Source organism: Molothrus ater, chromosome 2 (assembly GCF_012460135.2).
Source record: "Molothrus ater isolate BHLD 08-10-18 breed brown headed cowbird chromosome 2, BPBGC_Mater_1.1, whole genome shotgun sequence".
NCBI classification, from domain to species: domain Eukaryota; kingdom Metazoa; phylum Chordata; class Aves; order Passeriformes; family Icteridae; genus Molothrus; species Molothrus ater.
In genome coordinates, this window is record NC_050479.2 from 40,675,482 (window position 1) to 40,696,556 (window position 21,075).

Below are 21,075 nucleotides of genomic sequence, written 5' to 3' on the forward strand. Positions count from 1 at the left end.
TGCAGCTCCAGGCACAGCAGGCAGCTGTGGAGCATCCAAGTCCCAGCTCAAGGCACAGCTGCTCTTGTAGCTGCAAGGGAAGTAAATGCTGGCCTTGCTGCTCTCTGGGATGCTGGAGCTGTCCAGGCATGGAGCTGGGAGTCAATTTTTACAGGTCAAAAGTTAATAGAACTGTTCTTATAGAACACAGGCACCTTGACAATCAGCTTTGACAAGCAATTCAGGAAAGCTCCTGTGTGCTCCTTCCAGCTCCTTGGGTTTCAGTGTAACAGGGGCTCTGCTGTTAAATTAAAGTAGCAAAAGCACAAAAAAGCATTGAAGAATTGGGGCAGCAAGTCTGAGAAAAGCTGTGTCTAGAGCAAGGAAAGGAAGTGAAGAGATACAGGAGAGCAATTCCTCTGAGAGCCTCCTTCTGAGTAGTGCTGTCCAGATCTTCTGTTTATGGACCTGCAAATGTCTTCATCGTGTTGATTTTTTTCTGGGTTCTGAGTTCATGGGTCAGTGCAGAACAAAGGGGGATTAGTAAAACAACCTCAGCGATATTTTCTAGCTTTTTCCTACTTCTTTTTCCTTGATCTTTTTCTGACTTGTCTTGATTAGTAGAATTAATGCAGGACTAAACCCTTAATCCTCTACATACCAACTGGCCACAGTACTGCTGTCCATGGGGGCATTATGGCAGGGCCAGGACTGAGTCATGGGGCTCAGGGATAATCGACCAATATAGCAGCAGAAGATTGCACAGCTCATTTTGATCTGCACTTTGTTGAACAGGGGCCAAAGTTCCAGCACTAATGTGCCATTTGATGTGGGACACTTGGGTAGATAAGCCCCACAGCAGTGCTGGCACATACCTATATTCTCTGTACAACTATGTCAGTCTGTAAATACCATTTTCAGCCAAGGCTTTCTTGTGAATAGTTAAAAGACTCGGTAAATCTTTTGTTCAGATTGGGGCTCACTTGGGCAATGGCAAGAAAATACCCTGAAAATGCCTCCTGTCACTCTGTGAGGCATTGGTGGGATGTGGGGTCTGAGAGTCTGGGCAGTGCACACGTTGCAGGGACAGCGCAGTTTGTCAGTGTTTCACCTCCTGTCTCCATCCTGTCCCTGCTGTCTGCCATGTCCCAGCATCCATGTCTGTATGGCCTTGCAGTGACTGGTCCCATGGGAAAAGCATTTATAAAACTCCTGTACTGAGTTTGCATAGCTAGGTCTGGGTAGCAGTGGGGCTACAGAGATGTCTTCTGTGAGAAGCTGCCAGAAGCTTCCCCCCTGACCAGCAGAGCCAATGCCCAGCTCCAGCATGGACCCAGTGCTGGCTGAGGCTGAGCCCATCAGTGACGGTGCTAATGCCATCAGTAGGCCGGGGGTGGATCCTTGGAGGAGACACAACTGACCCAAATTAACCAAAGGGTTATTCCACACTGTTGAGGTCTCTGGTGTCGAGATGACCCCGAGGTATTAGAAAGTCTCTTTTTCCCAGCCCCGAGACCAAAGAAGAAGTCGAGATTCGTCGGTTCTGCTTTTCAAGGTTGTTTATTTTCTCTTATCTATGACATTCTTTCTCCAACCCACCAAGGTCTGTCAAGCAGGTCAGGTTGTGGCACAGCCCCTGCCCTTGGGGTGGTGTTAGCTTCTTATACTAAAAACTACGTGTACTTTATTTACAATAATTTTCCAATACCCATCACCTATGTTAGACAGTTTGTCTCTACTCTAAACCAATCCAAAAGTGTCACCATCACAGCAGAAGATGGAGGACAAGAAGAAGCAGGAGGAAGGACAGGACATGCCCAAATCCCTCCATCTTGCCTCCTGAACCCCCATTCTAAAAACCCCAAAATTCTACATTTTCACCCAGTGATAAATTCATTATCATTCTATTCAAACTCTTGTGGCTTGTAACTCTTCACACAAAGTTGGTAATTGTTTCCATGGACTAAAATGGAAGGCACAGGTGTTTTTGACTCCATGCCAAGGTCTCTGAGCCTCTTGCCAGGGTCTCAAGTCCTCCAGGGCAGTCAGAGGAATGTCCTGGGTTCCAACACCACACCATATGATGTCAACTCAGATATAAAAGCTCAGGAGAGGAGGAGGAAGGGACTCATTCATTATTTGCAATATTTGCCTTCCAGAGCCAATGCTGAGGGTGCTGAAGCCCTGCTTCCCAGGAAGTAGCTGGGCACTGCACACTGATGGCAAGTAGAGAGTAAAGCCATGTTTTTTTTCTTTTCTTTTGTGCATGCAAGCTTTCTCTTTTACTTTTGTAAACTGCCTTTACTCAGTAAAGTAAAGGCAACCTGTGAGTCATTTTCCATCTTATTTTCTTTCCCTTGTCCAGCTGGGAAAAGGAGTGATAGAGCAGCTTAGTGGGGACCTGGCATCTAGCCAAGGCCAACCCACCACAGCTACAAATCTAAGTTAAGTAAAATTTCCATGTTAAAAACTGTCTTATAGGCTGTCTGCCAGCAGCCTTTAAAAGAAAAAGGAAAAAATCACTCTTTAAAGTGAAAAGAAGGAAAGAGTTGCTAAAATTTATGCTGGGCTTGCATACAAAATCCATCGAATTTTCATGCTGGCAAACATGAGGACTGGGTATATCAACAAAGCTGTTAGAAATTGAGTTGCTGAGCACCACAAATAAAGAAAGGTCCCTGACTGTAGAGCAGGGCCCAGCCCTTCCTCTGAGAGCTTGAGACTCTACAGTTGCCTGCTTGCTGCAAATGCAGGTCCAGGTTCCAAGTGCATTTGCTCTTTGGAAACAGAAATTACCTTTTAGATGGGTGTTGTTACAGAGTTTGAAGCAATGACTGGCATTCACCCACTAGCTCAAGATACCTATGGCTTTCTGATGAAATTGCTTTGGTTTTTTGTTTTGTTGTTTTGGTTTTTTTTTTTTTAATACTGCTTTTTCCAGAGTTACTGGTATAAGAGCACTGCTTGTTTTGACAACGTGACATACCTGCAACACAGCAAAGGTGACCAAAGTGGCCTCAGTTACTCAGTTACCAGTGTCCAGACATGCCAGGCTGCCTCCCTGCAGCAGGGTGTGTGCTGCCACCACCCTCCTGCCTTGCCACCAAGGCTTAGGAGTCCAACAAGGAGCAAAAGGTTCTCTCCTGGATTTCCAACAAGCAAGCTGCAGCTATCCCTCAGGTCTGTGCATCCTGAGCCAGTAAGCTTGCCATCTCTCTGACCTTTGGTTGGCCTATGTTACATTTTAGCTTCACCTTCTGCCATGTCTTCAATTATTTGTTTGCTCAAAATTTGTTTTATGGGGTTGTAAACCAATGAGGTCGGATTAATGAGTGTGTAAACAGCTTGGATCATACCCTCCTTCCCATTTCTCACACTAACTGGAATCCTGTGTTATGTTATCTGTCTCTGATTTGATAGATCAGAAATCCTTACTATCAGACTGCCAATTTCATGGACCAGTTCCCTCAGCTCTGGGATGGAGATTATCTGGTCTTTTTAGCTGGAATATATTAAACTCAGAGTTTAGCTTCCATCTGTAGCAGGGTAATTTCCATTTTTCTGAACATTTCCATTAGTCATCCTGGCTCTGACCCTGCAGTCTAGATAATTATTCTTATTGAATTGCAGCACCAAGCTAGTCTCTTATGTTTTGAGACCTGAATAAATTGTTACTCCTTTTAACCTGAGCAGGAAGCTGAATGTCAGGATCTCACAGATAATTTCATTTGGGAAGGTAAATCAACAGGAGGAATCGAGTGGCTCTGAAGAAGTTTTGTTGGTTTGCTTGCAAAGAGGTGCAAAGACCAGAACAAAATGCTCTCATGGGTTCCCAGCTGCCTGTCCCAAGCCCATATGGATGGTGCTGGAGCAGCCAAGAGCAGGCAGGGCTTCCCACAGAGCTGGGGCTACTGTCACTGTGGCCACCCTACCCTGCCAGCAGCCAACTGCAGTGACTCCTGTCCCAAGCATGCAACATTTTGTTCATCTTTGAGAAATTTTTCTCATTAGCATATCGTTATAATTTACTTTTATCATCTGTTAACTTCAACCAAATCTGGTCATGCCCTTTTGGTTCAAGGTCATCTTCTGCAATGAGATTTTCTATAACCAGTCCAATGGATGACAAATTAGGTTGAGGTAATGTCACACTTGCTTGGTTCAATGACAAGGGAACTGCTGCATCCAAGAATACCTGGGGCTTGTGACTATTAGCAGAACTATTTTCCAGATAGCAACTGTGAACTTCAGGTCTTTTCAATGATACAATTCTCAAGAGTGTCTGTTCCTGCTGAAGCTGCAAAGCATTCTCCCACCTCAAAAGCTGCTGCTCGAGTGTGTGACCGAGTCTGTTTCACAGTCCCTAGTTCCCCAATCATCTCTTCCAAAATTAGCTGATAACATCCCTTGTTTCTGTTTGCATTGGTTTCTCTGTTTCCTTAATGGCTCATAGATTGTTCCTTCTGCTTATCTGTTGGTCTGTCTATATATCTACCTATTACCTTCTATCTACCTGTCATGGTCATTGCTTTTGTTCCACCACTGTCTATGCAACATCCACATTTTCTTCCCTTCACTCACCCTGACCAGCTCCCTAACAAGTGTGCAAACACTGCAGTTGTGTGTTTCTGATCTGGTGCTCATTGTTACCTGTATCAGGCCCACTTCCTCCCCTCTGCACTTCAGGCTATATGAAAGCTTTTTTCACCAGTTGGGTTTTCCCTCCGTCCTTCCTTTTCTCATTCTTTTGTCCATGGATATCTCTGCTTTTAAATTGTTTTTCTCTGTCTCTGTAATAAAATCAAGCAAATGGCTTTACTGAGCCTCAGGTAACCTCCTCCTCTTATTTTTTTTTTAACTCTTCTATTCCTAAGCTTGTCAGAATTTATCCCACCAGACTGGTAGATTAGGCATGCAGGTGAAGTGCCTTTGCCAAGAGAAGTCCCATTCCTGGAAATGTCTGTTATTACAGCAAGACTGTGATGAATGTTGTGCTCATGCTGTGCTGCCATGAGGATGTCACATGAGTTTTCTTTGTCCTGCACTCCTGAGTACTTTTCAACATTATTATCAGAAACTTATAAGAATTTGCTGATTATTTGGTGGAAATTAATCAAGCTGAAAAGTAGATTAACTGCATTAATTCACTTTCATTTAGCTTTTACTGGAGTTTACTTCTTCAGCAGTTATTTGCTGAACTTGGAGATTGCTTACTTCATCTTGTGAACAAACCTTTATGTCTACCTGCCTCTGTAAGTGCCTGTAGCTTTTATCTTTCAAGGTTATCTTTTAAGGTAGGTGTAGATGTACAAGACAGAGGATCTTGACTCATCTGCCCTGGCCCCTGGCTGTGGCTGGAAGTGTTGAGATAGCAGTGCACTGGCTTTTGTTGGGATCACATGGAGGGTTGCACCTCCTGGGTCAGCCAGACATAACCTGGCACGGAAGAAGTAGTCCAAGGAGAGCCGTAGCAAACCCACTGGTGTGATGATGTGAAAACAAGCTTTCAGGCCAAAAGGCTTTTGCAGACAGACTGAGCTGTTTGAATGGTGATCATGTCCCCTGGTAGCTGACTGTGCCCCCCACTAGCTGGGGCTGTCAGCGAGAGAGCAGGGCCCCAGCAGAGCTGCATGAAGGCTCTCCATGCCACTGTGGCAGCCTTTCATTCTGCCAAAACCCCTGGGGAGCTCACACTGAAAGGGAGCTGGAACACTCACACAACCCCTTACAGGGCTGCCTGTGTGGCTGCCCATCAAGGGCAAATAATGATCGCCTGGGGTGGGATTTCACCCAAGTGTGCACATCTAAAACTGAAGGCAAAGCAGATACCTACACCCCACTGCAGTTCATGGAGACTAAAGAGTGACTCAGACACTCAGATTGGAAGGTGATAGGAATAAATTTAGGAGTCTAAAAAATGAACCTAAATCCTCTCTTTGATGACTGATAAAACCTTCATCTTCTCCAAAGATTTCCTGAATCCCTACAGCCCAAAACCCAGGCACTTAGTAAACAAGTTGGAGGCTTTTCTGCAAGGTCAGTCACAGAGCCAGCCAAAGCTAATGGTTATGCCCCCATCACACACTTTCTCCTTCCATTCTTGGGCTGGAGAAGCTACTCCAATCCCCACCTGATGGCTCTTGTGCTAGAGCTGGAGGGAGAGCAGTGACTGCTCCTCTGCTGCCCCACATGTTGTGCCACTGGTGGGATGGGTGAGCTCAGCTGCTGGGTGGCAGACACTGGGGTGGGGAAATAGTCACTCCTTCCTTTCTATTGCTCATGCTGTCCAGTGTCTGGGGGTGCATGTGTTGGGTTGGGGGTGGCATCCATGCCAGTGTGTGGCTCCATGTCCCCCTCTGTCAGTCAGGGCAGAATGGCTCAGTGCTGCTCCTCCTTTTGTCCAGTGGAACTGCAAGGGGGGTGCATTTTCTTTGCCATTTCTGACTCCTCTAATCTCTGTTTCAAAACCAGCTTTCTGAAACTCAGGAGGAAAAGCATTTCCCTCCCTTCTCAGCACTCAGATATGTTTTGCTTGTTGAGGCGAAGGCTTGCAGTGCCTGTCTTTCTGCACTGCAGTACCAGCAAGTATGTCTCACAGGAACATTCAGGCATCTATTTGCTCCAAGATAGGAACACCGAGACTTTTATTTCCACTGCTTAACCTGTTTAACCTTGTTTGTCTACTAACAAACCCCATTTAAGTGCTGTTCTTTTTATTTTCATTGCTGTTGCACAGAAAAAGAAAGTTCATCAGGAGAAAAGCCTCTCTGCTCATGCCAGAGCTTGAAGAAAAATAGGCTTGGGTTTGAGTTTCATTTTTTCCCTTGCAGAGAGACCCAAACCAATCACAGGACTCCTCAATTCCTTCAGTGAGTCTGCAGTTGATGCCCTCTGGGAGATGCTGTCTGGGAGCACAGGGCTTCCCATCCATTTCTTGACCACCTGGCAGTGATGCAGTGGCAGAACTGGGAAAGGATGGCAATGGGGACCAGGTCGGTGTCCCCAGGCACACTGATGCATCCAGCAGGTTGTCGTGAGGCCACATGAGATCAAGGATAACCAGGAGTGGCCTGTGCAGCAGCCAGCTCATCCTGCTGCACTGGGTGCCAACCCGGGTTACATGCCATGCATTCCCATGAGAGACAACTATCCCAAGGGGCAGTACATGACTGGCATGCTACCATTTGATGTGTATGTTAAACAGCACTGATTGCAAATTAACCATCCTTTAGCCTGCATTAGAGTACTGTCATTGAATATACATTGAATTGTCATTGAACTCTGCACAGCATGAAAACTCCATTGATGGCAGGGCAATGTGAAGATTTAAATAAGTTCCCCTTGAAGCAGGATCTGCACAGTTACAGCTTCTGCAAGGTGATGGTTCTTCCATGGTAGCTCAGCCTGGGCAGAGAACTACACTGAGAAAACACAAGTCAAAATGCTTCCAGAAGAACCCCAAGGTAAAGAAAGAAACTGTCAGGAGTGTTTAAGTGAGCACAGACTCCTGGCAGCTCATTCCAAGCCCTGTATGATAAATCCCCAAGCCGTGCTGCACTGAGTTGGAGTGTTCCAACAGCAGGAGCCAGGACTTGCCCCTGGGTGATTCAGGTGACTTTCTAAGTCATGGTGCCTCTGCCAGCTCTGTACCAGGAAACCACTCTGGGCACCTGAGATTGCTCCTGGAGAATTGTGACAGGTTGTGACCAAGGGCAGGTCTGCATCCTCCTGTGGGCAGGGAGTGTTTTGGGAGCATTTCAGGGAGCCCTGTGGCTCTGTTCAGAGCACCTCAGGCAAAGGGCTTTGGGTACAGTGCGTCCCTCAGAGTGCACATCATGCTCATGCAAGGCAAAAAAAGGGGGTGGAGGGTGGAAGCAGGGCAGAAAGGAAACAGCTGCCTCATGCATGAAAAGATTTGCCAAGCTCCCATGGTTAGATTTAATAGCTGGGTGCTGCAAGCTCAGGAGAACAATGTAATTTATGTCATTACTGCTAAAAGGCTGGTTTGATGGCAAGGGCTTCATTTGAGTTGCCTAAAATGTTTAACAAAGGGGAAAGTGAAAACAAACATGAAAGCTGTATTAAAAATTATGAGGATTTTGGGGAGACTGCCAGGTATATTCTCCAGTGGTACAAAGTCCTCTCCTGACAAACAGCTCATTTTGCCTATGCTGACTCTAAGGTATGAAGCTGGAGCTAGAGTTAGAGGGAAATAATTAGGTTTTGCTTTAGCTACACAAGTTTCTGGAGCAGTAGTTGGGTCACCCTGTTGTGCCTGAACAGCAGAAGCAATAGTGTGCTTTTTTTCTTTCAGTATTAATTGTCTCTTCTTGAAAATGTACTTAGCATCTTCCTAAAATATTTTGGGGATGGGAATGGAAGGAGACAGAATAGGTCCAAAGGGAGGAGGTCTACGTGGCTGTGCCAGACCCACCTTTTCTACCAGTGCATTGAACATGACAGTGCTGTTCTCACAGCAGCACAGGCAGTGTGTGTGGCTAACCCTGCTGTTCTCCCTGGTTCTGTACATGGTGCTATTTTTAATGCACCAGCTCATACAGCCCTGAGTGGAGCATGGTGGGAACTCAAGTTAAAAAAGTGCTGCTGCTTCACGAAGGCACCACCAGGCTGCCCTCAGTTCTGTGTGCTCTGAGGCCATATGGTGCTGGGTATGTCCATTCCTCTCCCCAGAGCTCCAAATGCCACCAAGTGCTGCAGGGAAGCACAGCTCACAGGCAGCACATTCACAGTTCTCTCAGGGCTGTGCTGAAGCTGGGTCAGGGTGCCTTCCTTGGCCACCTGCTCATCCTCTGCCAGCACAACACTCTGAAGGACTCAGCCACACAGAGAAAACTGAGACAGCCTCAGCCTCTGGGTCTCCATTTGGGCTGAAGGGCTTCTCTGGGGTGTTCTTCCCTGAGCAGACAGCTGGCATCAGCTGCCATGCTAGCCAGGGTCCTCCTGCAGCACTGCTTGGGGTAGTAGTGCCTAAATTACTCATCTCAGGAATTCACCACAGAGGCCCCAGCCTGCAGAGGGCTGCACCTGCCTGTGTTTGTGCACCATTTGGCACTGGTGGGACCACTGGGAACAGGCCAGGTGCTGCCAGCCCCTTTCCCTGCTCCTTGCATCAGTTTGCATTGCCAGCAGAAGGCCCTTCTCCCTTGTGCAGGCACAGACAGCCATGCTGGGGGCTGTTTGAGACGGTGGTCAGCTCACCTTCCTCCAGCAGGGCTGATCTTCACTCACTGCTAATCACTGCCAAATGGATAGCAATGATTCTGCAGCAGAGTGGCTGCCAGGCCGTTCAGATTATCTGCTCCAGTGCTTTGAGAGACAGCTGGTAAAGCAAATAGTAACAATCCAGAGAAATTATCTTTATTTGCCTGTAAGCACAGCACTGTAATGCGAGGCTCAAATGAGCCTCTTTTGGCACGCAAGGTCAGCGTTGCCTTTTGCATATGGCATGTATTAAGACAAGTCACAGCCCCACACAGCATCTCTTAACCAAGAAGCTGCATTTCAAAATTAGATGTATTTTGTTGCTCTTGTCAGAGATCAGCTCCCAGAATTGGCTGGCAGGGAGATTTGAAGGTTCATATGTGCAAATACTTGAATACTTCTGGATGAGTTTGAAGAATATGTTATTATAATTTTTGTTGCTCTAAGACTTGTTGCTGTACACAGGAGATGGTCACCAACATTCCATCAGCTTTAACAGGACAAGATGCAGGGTATGCACTCGAAAAAATCCTGATTTTCATGATGCTGTGATGCTGAACATCCCATTCCTCCTCCCTTCTACCCTTACGAAGTTAATGTTATGAAGCTGGTGGTTATGAAGGTGGTTTCTTATAGTGTAAAATTTGCCTTTTGTTTAAAAGCCAGACCCACATATCCTCAGACTCAGAAGATCTCTGTAACTGAAGGGTCTGACATTGTTTTTCTGTGCCTTTTTTTTCACAGGTGGGTGCTTTGCTGCCCCATTCTCTGACTCTGAAGCCAGGGAAACGTGGCAGGAGAGACACTCAGAGAGTGAGGAAGCTGCTTGATCTCAGCATAAGCGTCCCAGGCACTCCACAATGCATCATCATACAGGACTTCCACATGACTGAGACATTTGTGTTAGGGCCCCAGGAAACCTCTACCCTCTGCCTCAGCTGCCACTGCCTGTGGATCCCCACCTGAGCATTGCTGAGGGTGCAGCTGGGCTGTGAGGGCTGGGTGAGGACAGGCACAGCACACATGGCCAGCACTGTGCCAACCTGCTTGCAAGAAACTTCTCTCTTAGCCAGCAGACCTGCAGTCTGTCCTCTGGCTGGCTCTTCCATGGAGGTTTCCAACAAGGAGAGTTCTTTGGTGCTGGAGCTGGCTTGGAGCAGGTGTTCTATGGAGATCTGACTCAGACATGCAGGTTGCCAGATACCCACCAGCTGCCAGAGCATTTCAGTCATTAATAATGGCAGGATTAAATGCAAAGTATCGACACTGTTCCCAGAATGAGCCAGGGCTTTCAGCTTTACTGCCTTTTGCTTTTTCTAAAGAGATCCAGGTCCAGCAAGGATGGTGCTCCTGGAAAGGCCTTTGCTCTCCTTCAGGTTGTGTTCGTCAGGTTTGTACCATACCTGCACTGTCAGTGCCACTGAGGGAGGAGGTCACCAGAAAGAGCAGATGCTACTCCTGGCACAAACATATAAAGAACATTTCACTGACTCTACTGGACCATCCCTCCCAAGGGATGGCAGAACATTTGAGGCACTTTGTGTTTTCCCCTGTGTCCAGCAGTGGCTACTGAAAATTCAAGACATTGGTTTGGGTAGCTCTGGAGCATTAAGGCTGCTGCTGTGCTTTTATTCCCTCCCATCACTATGCATTTAAGTGTTGTATCAGTTTCAGCACTATCAATTCCTTGACTGTGGTTATCTCATGCAATAAACTCCACTGCCTTTTATTTGTGCAGTCTTCAGATGTTTTCCCTTGTGGAGTTGTATGACACAACTGGTGCATGGACTCTGCTGGATCTGCATGCACTGTGCTGTTCACCAGTTGTCACATCTTCACCTCTTAGTCTAATCATATTAGACTCATCTCTGTCTTGAGTAGCTCTCTTTTTTCCCACTGCTGACTGCAGAAGTTTTGTGTATCACTAATCCTTTTCATTCTTGTCTCTGCCTCACTTTGCTGCTGCTGACGTATGATGTGAAATGGCAGGTTAATAATGCTCTACAATCTTTCAAGTGGGAGTACAATAATTTTATAAAGAAGCTCCACATTTTTGTCAGTTTTCAGATTTGGTGCCTATTTTGACTTCAGGTTATTGAACACAATGAAGTGCAATAATGCCTGGATCAAGGTGACTGCAGTTACTCTAGGACAGACGGTCTGTACGTAATGAAAACTTTCAAATCATCCCTTTCCACAAACAGCTTGGAAAGGATTTCCACCCACTGCTGTGCTATGTGTGTAGTTTTCCCAGTTAGGACCATAACCTCCCAGTCTACCCTGGTATTAATGAAAGTAGCTGTATATTTTGCTACCAGCCAGTTCTGCACCCGCTCTGCTGTTCCAGGTCATTAACAGCTCTATTAATCATTGCTGCCAGTTTGGAAGGAAAGCATACCCAATTCCTCACCTCTTGTTGCATTAATATGAATACTTTCTCCTTCCTCCTTTGTCTCCTGCCTGTTTCAGTTACTATTCAGAAGCCTCTTTTGCCCACTCTTGCCATTTCAGGGCCTTTACTAAGCGAGTAGGAATGACAGGTTTGACAGTGCCAGCGAGCTCTTCTGCCAGGTGGGTTTTGCTGACCAAGTCACAGAATGGTTCAGGCTGAAGAGGACCCTGACAGGACACAGTGCCCGGCTCTGAGCAGAGAAGGGAGTTGTGGGAAGATAGACTTAGCAGGTTCCTGTGGTGTGAGTAGGGTGAAATTTCATGGAGCACTTGAGCGTACCCCCCTTTTGGCTCTAGCAGTGCTATTTCCTATGATTGTGGCTGGGCAAATAGTCAACAGCCAGCCTTGAAGATGTAGCAATCACTTGATCTGAGTTCAAGAATGTCCAGGGTAGCTCCAGGAGACAGAGGCTCAATAACTACCATTCCCATGGCCATAGAAGAGGCTCTCAGAGCGGAGGAGAGCCTGCAAAGGCTTTAATCACATTTGCTACCCAGAAACCAACCTTTGCAGGAGAGTTTGAAAACAGTGAATTTCAAATGCCTGCAGAACAGGCACTGGAAGTGAATTTCAAATTCATGTCAAGCACTAGCAAGAGGAAGTTTCTTCCAAAAGCCACACTCAATCAGGGAATAGATACACCCTGTGACCCTGCTTCCCATCAGCACAGCCTCGGTGCCGAGAATCTCAGTTAGCACCAGCAGTGCTCACAGCAAACATGAAACCCCCATCTCCTGGGCTGGAAGAGCTCATTCAAAAGTTGCTGGGTGGAGAAAGGAGAGCATGTTGTCACTAAAGCTTATCACCTGTCTGCTAAAGGGATAGTGACAGAGGCTGTGAGGGCTTTGACTAAAACTGCTTTAGCACAAAAATATGAGGAGGAAAAGAGCACAGTGAAGTGTAAAGCCCAGCTACTGTCACCCACGTAAGGCTGCCCTCCCTGACTGCATTCACTGAGGAAGGTCAGGCAGGGGGGCCATGCTTTGCTGTTTGCATTTTCTAATAATTATTGCCTGCATGACAGGCAGTGAGCATAGGTTTTGCATGTGGCCTCTCAGGAGCTGGCAGCCATTTTCTCCTTCAAAAAGCAAAGATCTCTCTTCAGTGATGAAGATGAAGATGAAGATGAAGAAGGCAGGGACACACAGGCACACTTTGCAAAATGAGCGTGTGGCTTGTAATGCAGGTACAAGAGGTCCCTGACCACAGCCCTCATTTGGGAGGTTACAAACAAAAGTACCCTTGGTAGCTGAGGCTCTCATCCCAAGGAAGTGTTCTTCTCCCTCGTGGGTGCTCCACAAGGAGCAGAGCTGGTGTGCATGGCAAGGCAGAGGACTGGTTGTCAGTGTTTTTCCATTAGCAGGGACAAGAGCTGTGGCTGCAGCTCAGTGAACAGCCAGAGCTGGGGAGGGGGCCTGAGCCCAGGGCTCTGGTCCATGATGGATCTGTTGCCAGCAGAAGTGGCCAGCAGCCCCACAGGGGCACTGTGGTTCTGGCCCAAACCCCCAGCTGGGACCTTGCAATCCCTTGGGTGTTTCCTTTGCTTTGTCTCTCCATCTTGTCCACTCAGGCCAGGGCCAAACCCTTCCTCAGGAGTGTCAGCCACCACCTCACACTGATGCCTTGTGAAGGCAGACTGGGAACAGAGAGTAGACAGAGCTAAAGAATAAAGTAGGTATTTATAAGGAAGCCTCAATGGATCCACCTTGGGCAGCACAAGAGCCCAGCCAGGGCTACAGCCCAGGTGAACCCAAAATGGTCACAGAATGGATGACTGGTCATGGGGTCACTTCTGTAAGTTTTGGTCCATTAGCATGATGGAGTTAATTGTCCAATTACAGCTTTAGCCTATGAAGTCCCATCCTTCTTGTTTTTCTCTCTTCAGTCCACTGTTATTTATGCTCTTGGGTCTGAAATTTGGATCATTTGTCCTTGATCCCCAGCTAGAGAAGGAATTATTTTGTCTACCTACTCTGTGAAGAGAGCTTACTATCCCCTAATATAGCCCAGACCCACACACTAAAGCAGCACAGAGTCTGAAAAATATAAAAGCTGAAACCTGAGGCATCAACACCAGCCCTGACTCACCAGTGCTGAACTCTCTGACAGGTTCATGTGGAAAGACACTTTGGTGTCTGCATTCCTCCTCCTTGCCCAACTCTAAGGTGTGTGAGACTGAAACAAGATTGAATTTCCTTTTGTTTTCCTCCCTTGGAGGCCATTTTAGGCAAAATAATTTACTGGGGGATATCAGCTGGCCTTAGCCTGAAAATATGGAGAGGGTTTAAAAATTGTTTTTAGCAGCACTAAGAAAGCATTTCCCAGTAGGTACATGCCAGCAGAGACTGCCAGTTCAAATCACCTCACAAGGGCCCTTCAGAGCAGCTCTCAGACACAGGCAATTTTGATAGTGAGAGCAGGCATTTCTGCTATCACTTCTGCTTTCCTCTTTAGAAAAGAATGGCTACTTAGCTTTCTTTTTTTTTATGGATGTCATTGGATTGGCATTGTTTATGTGGGGGACTTTCACATACTGACTTGTCTCCTGTAGCTGTTTTAATATTGCTCCCTCACCCCCTGCAAATTTCTCTACCAGTAAAAGCAGTTACTATTAGTACAAACTTCTCTCCTGATTTCTCCTGGGATTTGCATGACAACAGGAGTCTGTCCGTGGAATCACTCTTTCCTCAGTCCATTCAGGGTATCCCATGCACTCATAAGCTGGAGTGCACCACAGTGGTTGCCTAAATACTGGCTGTGGGAAGATCTGCCTCCCATGGTAGGTGCTGGAGAGTCTCCAGAAGGCTCATTATTCACCACACACTGCCAAACAGGCTGGTGCACTTGCTCCTACACAGGCAGTCTGTGACATCAGGTTCATAAAGCATTGCTCTGGTTTTTTCTTCTCCCCCACAACTTAAAGATCAGGAAAAGAATTCAGCATCTACAACCAAGATGTGTGCAAGAGAGTAGTTCCATCCTCACTTCCCTCTTGTCCATCCACCCAGCCAGAATGCACAGAGAACCCCCAAAAAGCACCTTTTATTCCCTCTGACCATTTAAATTGTGAGCAGAAACATGCTAATGCATAAAAATGTACCCTTCTACATTTGTAACAGCTCTTTTAAATAATTCCTGCCAATTTACTAAGCCTGACCTCATGTTTCCCTGACACCACAAAGGCCGGGTCTATTCAGGCTGTCCCTTTCCAGGAGATTCCTCATTCGAGCGCTTGAAATGCTTTTTTGTCTCTTGGCCACATACTCTCTGGCACTGAAAGCACTAGAGTAGAGTTTATGTTTACCCAGACTACTTTTAGAAGTACATCAAGATTTACAGAGCCACTTCTTACTGCATCAGGATTTTTAAACACAGGAAGAAGAAAGATTGAAGCTCCAGGTTTTTTTAACAAACAGAAATAGTGCCAACTTCATTTCCTCCCTTGTTGCTTTACATTCAGTATATGCTGATACACTTAGAAGCAGGGTGGTTTCAAAACCAATGGTCTTTCAAGTTTATTTAGTTTCAGGGTTTAATTTTTTTTGTCAGTTATTTTTACTAACAGAATAACTCTGAGTGAGGGGAGTATCTGTTGAGCCATGGAACATTCCTTTGGATGAATATCTGTTTCTACAACTTTCCACAAGCATGAAATGAAATGAGGATATAATGCACACATTCGACTCAAGAGCTTAAAGCTCATTGCCTGAGAGCATGATATAAATATAGACAATAAACTCCACAAAGAGAAAGCAAAAAATCTGTTATTCCACTGCAAGAGATTGTTAGATCATTAAAACAAAAGACTGCTGATAAAGCTTATGTGCACATTTGGATAAATTACTGGTAAAGGGTCTGTTAAGTGTCAGCAGAGGAAAGGCATTCCTTATTCCCAGACTTTAACATGGCACATGTGCAAAGGTGTCTCCTTGCTTCAATAGGAAAAGGCTGGGAAGGACAGGTCATTTGAGATCCTCTGACTCTAGGTTCCTGAGTCGAACTCATCCTTGAACCACTCAGCTGAGGAAAGTGCGACTGCTCATCTTTTCCAAAGTATTTTTAAATAGTTGTGCAGAAAACAGAAGTTGGAAAAATAAGTCTTAGCTGGAAACTTTCCTTTAATTCAATATCAATGGTTACCTCCTCCAAAGCATTCAACAGACATTCCAGAGTATTTTAGTTTTTACTGACTTATAAGATAGGCCTTCAAAAATCAGCTTTACCATCACTGTTGGACTAGTCTGGCAGAATATTTCTAATGCTATTGTACTCTAATCCCTATATGAGAAGCCTTGCCAAGTTTAATTTGATTTTAATTCAGCTTTTCTGTAGGAGCCTCCAACTTTCCAGTTTCCATGACTATTTAGTTAACTACAGGAAAAACTCCTGTGCTCTCAGGTTGTTGCTTTGGTCAGTATCAGTATGAAGAGCCACTATTGAGTGTTTTGCCAGTGGCAGCAAGTTGTGCTTACTGAGAATTGGAAGGTAAATGGACAGGTAAGAAATACCCCATCCTTTGAAAAACCTCAGGTGTGTTGGTAGTGAAAGGGAAAACATCCTACATGCCCTGACACAAGGACTCCTCTCACCTCCTGCATCTTCAGTGACTTGCAGGTGCCCAGATCCTCTCTGCACACCCTGAAAACCTCTGAGTAGAGAACCGAGTTCTGCATCTCACTTGGTGAGGAGTCCCTCTGGGTGGGGTCCCCTGGGGCTGTGACATAATGTTTGCAGCCCCAAGCACTTCAGGGGTGGCTGAGGCAGGGCAGGCACACCAAGGACCAGGGCCAGCACCCTGTGCAGGTGTGTCTGCAGCAGCACATGGGTTTTGTTAAGGATGTTGTTGGGGGATGTGCAGAAAGCACATCCTGGAGAAACTGGGGGTTTTTTTGGCACCTTTGGCAGAATGTTTGTCTCAGACAGCCCGTGTTTGCCTCAGCAAGCAGGCAGCAGACAGAGCTTTCCTGGAGTCTGTCCACACAAAGCAAAGGCAATGGGAGGCCTGCTCTAAGGGGATTAGAGGGGATCTCTGCTTAATTAGTCTAAGAGGGCTGATCTCAAAGATTATTTCTCACACAGAGCAGAAAGAGCTACCAAATGATCTTTGGGTCAGTCAATTACTGCCCATATTGGGTGATGTGGCAGAAAACTGGTTAAGACTTTTGATCCAGAAATCCAGTAGCAGAGGCAGCTGGGGCCATACTGACACAAGCTGGTCAGGGGGAAGCACAGGCCATACCCCTCTCACAGGGTGGCAGAGCAGCAGCCTCTGAAATGCTGCTGGCCTGATTAGCCCAGCTTAACTTGAAACATCCTCTGTGGTGGCTCCTCAAGGCAGAACAAGTGTTCAGCATGATCTGGTCCTGCAGTTCCTGACTAATACATGGGACTAACACATGTCCTACCCTTCCTCTGTGATGGACAGCACCTAAAGGTGGTTTTTCAAGGAAAATGCAGGTTTAGGAGCAATTACATGACCAGTTAAAGAAGCTGCATGTCTCTATACACATGAAGTGCCAGCTGTGGTCTGCAGGGAAGCTTTGCTAAAGAAGGTGAACATAGCAGCTGCTGCAGTGCTAATCCAGCTTTCTCAGCACTCACAGCACCAGTGCAGGAGCAGGCTGCTCATCACCCAGTGCCCACACGGTGTGGCAGACACTGTTCATTCAAATGCTTCCTTACAGGGACGTTTGTATGGGCAGAGAACAGGGAACTCTATTTTTTCTAGAACGTTTCTTAGCATTGCTGCCATGGAGTCCCAAGTAACCACCTGCTGCCACCATCTTCTTTTTATACTTGATCAGGGAACTTCATGGATTATTTGATATTACCATCCAAGCTCAGTGAGCTGTAAGACTTCTTCCTCCCCACCCCCCCAAGTTTTCCCTTTTCCCTTCTTTTAATTTGCATTTATAGGTTTCTGGACACATAAAGGTGACAAATAGTAGCTGAAACTTTTTTTGTTGGAGACAGCAAGATGAGGAAACCTGAATTTGGTTTGTATTGTTTGGTTATCTTGTTTGGTTGGTTTTTACTCTTTGGTGTTTTTTGTTCATTGGTGTGTTTTAAAACTTTTGACAAACCTGCCAAAATCTGGAACAAATGAAAAAAGTTTAACAAGGAGCAGCATTGTGAACATTTTGAAAGCGTGGTTTTCATAATTTATCGGAAAACTCCAGCACTTATAAACAAGCAAACTGGGTTTATAGCTTCAGTGATGCATAGGCTGTGTACATTTCTGAGTCAGAATGTCTCCAGAGAGCAGGGGAGACGCAGCTTCTGCCATGAACTATTGATTCAAGGGCAAACAGTGGTTGCTTTGTGCAAAACCTATACAAGATTAGAAAAAAAAACCCCAAAACAGACAAAAAAGGGAATAAAGGAAGAAGAATCTTTCTTGTCTTACATGAAGCAAATTGTTTTCCACATAGAAAAAATATGAACATGAGAATATGATGTTCACCCAACAGCAGAGGTAACTTCCCTGGAGTGAAGAGCCTTTATGAGCAGTGTATCTTTCCTGTCACTATCTCCTTCCTCCATACTGACAAATAGAAAGTTTTTTACCAGTGTATGCTTCTGGACGAATCAGAGCTGTGAAACTGGGGATACATCACCTAATGGGAAGAAAGCAATGTTTATTGCTCTTCAGATTTCCTCTAGCCATGAAAAATGCCAAGGAAAACGAGCATTTTGCTTTAGAACTGATGCAGAGATGAGAGTCCCCTCCCCATAGACATCATAGAGAGCTTATGTGCAGGTGGATGTTGTCTTGCTGGATGAAGGATGTTCACCTGATGGGCTAACTTTAAATGCAGAGATTAGGAATTATCTCAGTAAACTATCATGCGTGTCAAGCACAGCACTCCCTGGTTGCAAAGGGGAACAAGTAGACAACGTGCCCACCCACTCTTCATGATCTCTGCCTGCTTGAATAAGCATGTTCCTAGAAATAACCACAAATAGCACCTTCATCAAGGTTGATTGAGTTCCCCTAATAAAGAGGTGCCAACTCTTATGAATCTTTGAATCTTCACAGTGTATCTTTTCCTGAAAAATTAGGCAGAACCAGAAGAGTCTTTGGTGTTCTCCCTCCATCTTAAAACAAAAAGATAAATGTTACATCATCAATGTTACATCAATACTTACTTAACTGTTGTCTTCCCCAAAAATTTTTTTTTCAGTAGAACCACACAGGAAAAAATAAACTTCACCTAAAAACCAGTTAGAGAAATACAAAGGCCTAGAAGGAATCCAGCCCAGTTTGAGCAGCATCTGTTACAAGTCTTGAGGCTTCATGGAGAATTTGAGAAGCACCTTAATTCACATAGCATTGAGCGTGCTCATCCATTTACTCTCTATCAATAGGACACTTATGTATCATTAATTTTGGTCTGTGGAATCTTATCTTCTTTGCTTTAATCAATTATTTGTGTTCCTGTATTTAAAATTCCAAACAGCAAATATTATAAAGGTTAACTTATTGTTGCCTTACTTAGGCAAGGACTTCCAGGCAAAATCACACTGGCACTTTTGGAAAGTTTTTCTTGTGTCTCTGTGTTGGTGACATGCCACCAGGCAGGTTATGATGTTCCTGTGTTCAGACCAGCCCTCCACTACTGGTGTTAATGAAGTCTGCCTTTGAATCTGCTCCTAGATGACTTTGCTGCCAGCAAAGCTGATTTCTATTCCTTAAACAAGAAACATTAAGATCTACAGTTGGATATCCTCCCTGCTGAAGTCTCACCCTACTCTTTCCCACTCTATTTCTCAGCTCTAAGCCAGTGTGTACAGACAAGGACTGTGCCTTGCACCCAGCAGTTGCTATATATGAAATACAAAGAGCAAAAAGCACATCCAATCCAGTTGAAGAGTCTGGATGCAGACATTTATCCCTCCTTATATTAGGCAAACCATTTTTTCAGAGGCTTATAATTTGGCTAAGTTTAGACCCATGTACCAATATTGGGGTGTTTTGGGCTATTTCTCAGTCATTCAAACCAGAATGGTGCCAGGTTTTGAGAGAATATTTTCAAGAATTTAGGACATGCAGAATGGTGCATCTTCCATTGTTTTATCCTTAGAAACAGCTGAACCATTAAAAAATAGAGAACAAACAACCACCCACAAATCTGGGACAGAGAGATCATCCTGAAAAAACTGGAGCTCTCCTAATTAGTTTGGAAAGCAGCAAAAAAAAAAAGATCACCTTGTGTCATACTGGAAAGTGCCAGGCAACCTCTATTCAGTTTGATTATTCCATCTGCAAGAACAAAGGGTGAATAGCAAAAAGAAGCCTATGTAATAGCCAAAAGAGCTGTGATCTAGAGTATATTCTTGGCTGTAGGATGAAAGCATGTTTTGTTTTCCTAAGCTGTGTTGTACAACTAGAAAGCTAAGGTGCCATGTCTCAAGTATTTGGGGATGACGTTTGAAGTTAATGTCTTTTGGTTATTAAATTGTACAAGGATTGTAAAGCAAGAAAAATTCAGAATCTTTCCATACAACATCTCAAGAAGCAGCTTTATACTTACTTCAATGAAATGTCCTGTAGAAGACTACACTTCAGATCCAGTTCTCTGATCTACCTAATAAGCACTTTTGTGCAAGAACGTCCTTAATCTTAATACTCTTATTTCTACCACTCAACATAACACTCAGTCTACCTACCTATTTTTCTTCAGCAGTCTTTCAGGTTTATAAACTTACCTCTTTAACCTAGATCTACCCCCATGCTCCTCCACTTCTGCCAGCTAACCATCTCACTGTTCCATTCTTCAGTGAGACTCCTACGTGGCTGTCTCGTTGTCTACCTACGTGGTCACTGCACCGTGAAGAACTTGGAACTTGAAACAAATTCTCAGTGCCCCACAGACTATTTCATATTCCTGTCAGACCACAAAGCATGTGCTTGAAAGTACACAGAAAAACTGTTCCAGCAGAGTGGAATGAAGATGTGCCATTAGCAGTTCCAGTGTCGCACAGTGCCTGGCTCACACCAACACGGCCTTTACTTCCACCCACTTGCTATCCAGCCTGTAAACGCAACCCACAGCCTGGAGAAAAGAAGGCTTCAGGGAGCCTTCTGGCTGTCTTCCAGTACCTAAAAGGGGCTTGCAAGAGAGCTGGAGAGGGACCTTTGACAAGAGCCTGTAGTGACACGACAAGGGGGAATGGCTTCAAACTGAAAGAGGGCAGGTTTAGATTGCAAGGAAGGAATTTTTTCACTGTGAGAGTGGCACTGGAACAGGCTGCACAGGATGTCCTATCTCTGGAAGTGTTCAAGGCCAGGCTTTGAGCAATCTGGTCTAGTGGAAGGCATCCCTGCCTACAGCACAGGGATTGGAGCTAGATGAACTTTCTAGAAACATTCCCTTTCTATCTGAATCATTCTATGAGCCCATGACTCTTAGCTCAGTACT